The sequence below is a fragment of the Muscardinus avellanarius genome (genome assembly GCF_963383645.1).
Source record: "Muscardinus avellanarius genome assembly, chromosome: 19".
NCBI lineage: Eukaryota > Metazoa > Chordata > Mammalia > Rodentia > Gliridae > Muscardinus > Muscardinus avellanarius.
In genome coordinates, this window is record NC_137805.1 from 23278019 (window position 1) to 23284018 (window position 6000).

Below are 6000 nucleotides of genomic sequence, written 5' to 3' on the forward strand. Positions count from 1 at the left end.
CTCTCCTCAGCACCACAAGCTGGAGACCAAGCCCTGCACGGGCGGCCTTGGGGGGATGCAAGATCTAAATCAAGCCAGGCGTGGTGCATACCTGTAATCCCAGTACTTGGGAGGCTAAAACGGGAAGATTACAAGTTTGTGACCAGCCTCAGCAACTGAGGGAGATTCTTGGTAACTTAAGGAGACACCATTTAAAAATACAAATAAATAAATAAATAAATAAATAAATAAATAAATAAATAAATAGGCCAGTGAGCCAGGTGTGGTGGTGCACACTTGGAATCCCAGCATTTGGGAGGCAGAGACTGGAGGATCATGGTTCGCAGACAGCCTCGGCTACTTAGTGAGGCCCTCCGCAACTCAGTGAGACTGTTTCAAAAATTAAAAAAATAAATAAATAAAGACTAAAAAACAGGGCTGGGGATGTAGCTTGGAGGTAGAATGCCCCTGGGTTCCATCCCCAGTACTGAAAAAAAAAAAAAAAAAGGCCAGTGGTGTCGCTCAGAGGTACAATGCTCCTTGGTTCAGTCTCCAGTACCATACACACACACGCGTGCGCGCGCGCACACACACACACACACACACACACACACACAGAAATCATAATAGCAATCACTTGCTTTCCTAGAAACAGGGTCACCATGGCCACCGCTTCCTCCTCCTCTGTCCTCGTCAGCAGCTCAGGGAACACAGTATCTTTCTTCTCAGTACCCAGAGCTATTCCCTCCAACTAAGTCTTGGAAACAGGACTTCCTCCAGCTGTGTGTACAGTGCGCACAAACCTGCAAATTCGCTGTGCAAAGCATCAGGACACTGTCGTTAAGATGTTCTTGTCCCAGATAGAAATGTGTAGCTTCAACAAGAGAATGAAGCTGTCAGGACATCACCGGAATGCACCGTCCCTTGGCTCTTCGTCAGTGGTGGGGAGACCCTGGCGTTAAGATTTGGTGTCCCCAAGGCACCAAATGGATTATTAAGGAGCACTAAGAAGCATGGATGTCAGGCAAAATCTGCTGGAGGAAGAGGTGTGATTTGAACCTCTCTCAGGACTTGGAGACGGCGCTGCCCTGCCGCGCCGGTCTGTAGGCTGCACTGCTAAATTAGGGCAAACACGTCCAAATGAATATGTTGCAATCACATCCCTGTTATTTTTCTGTATCTCCAATTTATTCAGGGAGCAGGAGAGATATTTAACAATTACTTAGCAGCCTTCTTTACAGGACGAGAGGATGAATACAGATAATGCTAGAAAAGATTATTGAGAGCAGAATATTGAATTATCTGCAGGTGGAAGGCGGCGCATGAATAATTCATCCTCCCCACCTTGGGTGTCACTCCCCCGGGCCCTCCAGGCTGGGCTGCTGGGCTGGGCAGTGGGCAGGGGACGCTGGAGGAGGACGGGCTCACGTGGTTCTCCTTGTTTTACAAAAGGTGCCAAGTTGCCTAGATCCTGCCAGGTGAGAGCAGCTGCATTTAACCCCTGCTTTTCTGTAGAGCATATTTAATTTCAGCATTGCTGTGGACAGTAATCAGTAATGAAGTCATTACATGCAAGAGGGGTGGAGAGAGAGCTGTCTGCCAATCTCCTCCATTAAATTCAGGGACTTTGGCACATCTCTAATTAAGATCCGGAGGCTCGGGTTCCAATTGACAAAGCACTCCATCCCCATGGTGCGCAGTCAAGAGCGCTGGAGGGCAAAGCTAATGCGGTGAGCGGGGTAATGGCTTGGATAATTCCAATAAAGATTGCTGGTTATACTAGATTCTGGAGGTTAACCGGTGCCACCCAGAGAAGGAGCCCATGCTTGGGCATGTTGCTAGATCTGCTGTATCCCTACAGGGAGATATGCAAGTCACAGGACCAGGACCAGGGCTAAGTGATTTGCCTCCAGTCTACGGTGCCTCCCCTCAACTCCCAAGATCTTCAACAACAACAAAAAAGAAGCATCCCAAGTGGATTTGTTCTAGTGAATGGCAAGTAGATATTTCATGTCTATGGAGAAAGAAAATAAGATACCATGAATGGCTTGGAAATTCCCTAGGGGGATTATATTGTTTTATTTTTCATCCATTTAGAAATCCGGAGAAAACATTTTGACATTTGATGATTCTCCCTGCTTTTCCCTGAGGAGTCAAGCTTGAACGCATTAATTTTAGATCCGTATCTAAGAAACCCACATCTGACACGTGAACATGGGCTTGTGGTGGGTGCGGCGTGGGCTAGGACTTGCCGTGTTTTGCTTGTTGTAGCTTTAGGGATTCATTTCTATTTAGATGAGGAGGAGGAGCCCCAAAGAAGAAAACTGGGGGTACCTCCCCACAAGGATGTCTGTGCCATGTAGGAAGGGTCTCCGCCCACCAGGGGTCGCTCCCCAAGCCTGGCCTAATTTCCATCATTGGTGTCTTGCCTTGATGGGCTACTGGAGGCTACCTGCTCACCTGCAGGAGATAGACACCCATCCAGGTGAGACCATGACCCACTGGGAAGAGCTGTGACCACCAAACATTCAGGTTTTCTCTATTGCTTGCTCTGCCTGTCCTTGTTCAAAAGGCCAGTCGTTGTAGAAGTCACCAAAAAAGACTCCTGGGTTTTTGCTAATTATCCTTCCATATGGATTCCAATGAGAATCCACTGAGCTTTTAGCCAAAAGGGCTTAAGAATGTGCTGGCCACATCCTTGAATTCCACAAACCTCAGTAGTCGCACTATTTCCACTGGCACACGCCTTTTGTTTTCGTAATGTGGAGCTCTTAGAATTTATTTCACCACACACTGCATCTTTCTGATTTTGAAGGGGGAAAAAAGCTTATAAGAAAGAAAAAAAAAAACTATATAGACTTACCAGATCTGCAAAGTCCTTTTATTGCTTTAAAAAATTGCTAAAACAGCTTGTAAAGGTCATAAATAATTAAAGATGTGCAGAAGCGTTTAGACTCAAAGATAAGAGCCGTCCTCACTGAGCTGCCACCGCAGCCCTGGCCTGCATCTCCAGGGAGGGACTAGGAAGGCTTTGGTCCCCAGATTTTCAGAGCCAAATTGGAAGAGTTGTACTGTTGCCACATGAAAGGAAGTGGCTTTAATATTTCAAAATTTAGTAAAGTAACCAAGAAAGCAAGTAATAAAGCAAGAGGAAGGAAATCTTGATAAAAGTGTCCCAACAACCAAGACCACAGCAGGAATGAACCTGAACTCTACAAATACGGGACCAAAGGCAGAGGACAAGCCCCCGTCCAGCCAGGGCTGGTGACCCCGCTCCCCAAGTGAGGCAGACAGCAGCCTCTGAGGGGCGCACGCATGTGGGCTAGAAAGCCAGAGGAGAACCTTCAAAAGGATTGTGGAGACAGTGAAGTAAAGAGAGAGAGAAGAGAAAGCGCATAAACGTGGATCGGACGGCGATTCTTGATCTGCAAAGTTTAGCCCCCCTGATCCCAGCGGCTGCTAGATTGGCACGGGATTGCTTCCCTTTGGTGCTATTTCCAAGAAGGCTCTGGGCTCTATCAAGCATGTCCTCCCCTAATGGCAGAGATGGATAAAGCTGGCCCTTCCTCTGCAGGCAGCTGCTGCAGACAGGCGTCCTTACTGCCTGCTGTTGAGAGAAACAAGCCCCTCTTCCCCCGAGAGGTCCAGGCATCATGGGAAATCCCAGGCTTCATCAGAGACCCTCGCCGCCCTGCACCTACAGGGGCAGCCCTTCTCTCTGCCACTGCCTGTGTGTGGACTCTTTTTCCCACAGGCACCTGCCCCTTTCTGACCCCTCAGCTTCAAGAAGGAGTCAGTGAGGAAGTCTGCAAGCTCAAGATAAGCAAGGACCCTCATGCAATTTTATATCCTATTTTTTAATATAAAGGTGCCTGGGGGTCAGCATCGTGGGGTTTGTGGCTGAGCCCCGCACCCCCTCTTCTCTATTAAAAGTGGCCCAAAGGTCCTCCCCTCCAACCTTGGATATTGGCTTCCCCGAAAGAGGGTCTGTAGACAAGCCAAACTCTTCTTGTGTCCCTCCCCATACCCTGGGCAGCTCATATAATCAGGATGTCACGCCATCAAGCAAAAAGGATAGGACAAATGATTTGGGAAGTATATTTGGGAGACTCTGTCTTAAATCCAGGAATGTGGCACATCTACGATTCATTTGGGGGTCCTGAGAACTCACCACCAGCCAGCTTTCTATAGCCAAGAGAAGATAAAGTCATGTGGAGTGCTCTCATCAGCATTCAAAGGCATACTCTAAATGCCTGACCATGTAACTAAGAGGAAAGAAGATATATTTTCTTATGGTTTGGGGTTCAGTCCATGTGAGTCTGGGGACCATGGATCTCAGGGCACGGCTGCAGGAGACAGAGAGATGGAGAGCGTGTGGGCTGTGTTCCTCGCATCATGGAGGCTGAAAACGAGAGAGAGAGAGAGAGAGAGAGAGAGAGAGAGAGAGAGAGAGAGAGAGAGAGAGAGAGCGCGCGCCTGCAGGGGGAAGAGGAACCATATATAAACCCCAAGGCCACACCCTAGGGGCTCACCACCTCCGGCCACACCCTACCAGCCTGGATCGCCACCCAGATAAACCCTACAATGGATTGATCCGCTGCTGGGATTACAACCTTCAAGACTCAGCTACATCAACCCCAAACATTAATAGATGAGCTCTTTAGGGAATACTTTATATCTAACTCTAACATGGATGAAGGTAACGTGGATGGAAAAAGAGAACAACTGTGTCAAGAATGAGCCTCCAATCCCAGCCCCAGAGGGTACACCTGCCAAAGATGTCAGAGTAACACACAGGCTGGTCATGGGCTCCAGACCTGCAGATAACCAGCCTCTTGAGGATTCAGGAGAGACAGGACAGAGAGAGAGAGAGAGAGAGAGAGAGAGAGAGAGAGAGAGAGAGAGAGAGAGAGAGAGAGAGAGAGAGAGAGAGAGAATGAATATGAAAGAGCAAGCCACTGGGGACTGGACAGAGGGATGTTCTATCACCAAGCTGCATCCACACCCCTTTCTACTTCTTATTTTGAAGCAGGGTCTTTTGTGCTAAATTGCTGAGGCTGGCCTTGAACCTGAGACCTCTGAGACCTCTTGTCTCAGCTTCCTGAGTACTGGGATTACAGGGATGTAACACTGTACCCAGCTTTTATCTCCTTTCAATCTGAAGCAATTTGGTAGTCTCCAGGCTTGTTACTTTACGACGACGTGTTCACAAATTGAGGTCTCTGTTGTTTTCTACTAACTGGGCTGACTAGGTGCATTAGCGACCACCCCTGGAGAGACACCCTCTATGGCGTCTGCTCATCCCCTGGAGCCTGAAGGCATCCTTAGGGATTTCAGAGAGCCCTGAAAAGAATTCTTTCAGGTATCTGTCTACCAGCCAGGCTGGGGTTTCCTTCCCACAACCACAGGGTCTTCCTGTCCCGCCTGGCCATCCTGGAAGCTGGAAAGGCACTGGAGAAGCCCTGGTGGGCTGCCACCTCCCTCCAGAGTGCACCATCACGCAAGTGCTCATCAACCACCTTAACAAACTCTTGGGCTAGGTCATGAGACTCCTGGGAACGGCCCCATCATCTCTTCTCCATCACAGCACTGGCTGGGGACCGATTCAGCCCAGCCCTCCTATCCTAAGAGATGCTCAGGAGTCTGAGAAACCACAATTTGCAGAAACACCCTCCTGCTCAAATCCTAGGGCTCCTTTCCCTACAAAGGCTCTGGCAAGCACCTCTCTCTGTCACCGTCACAACAAGGTCAGGCCCCAAGTTGCCGGGAGCCCCAGGAACCAGGCAGGAGGAGGGCAATTCCTGGTGGAGGAAGGAACCTACAACCCACAGTAGCCAAGGCTGCTGTGTACACTCACAACCAGACACCAGTCACCAAGGATTGCCACGTGGAGTCAGATGAGTGAGGGTCTCCATGACAGGACCGACTGGGGGGAAGGCACTTTCCTGTGCCCCTGCTGGGACAGCACTAAGGCTGTCTGTGAGTCCCCTACTGGGCCCAGAGGGTTCAAGCATCAGCTTC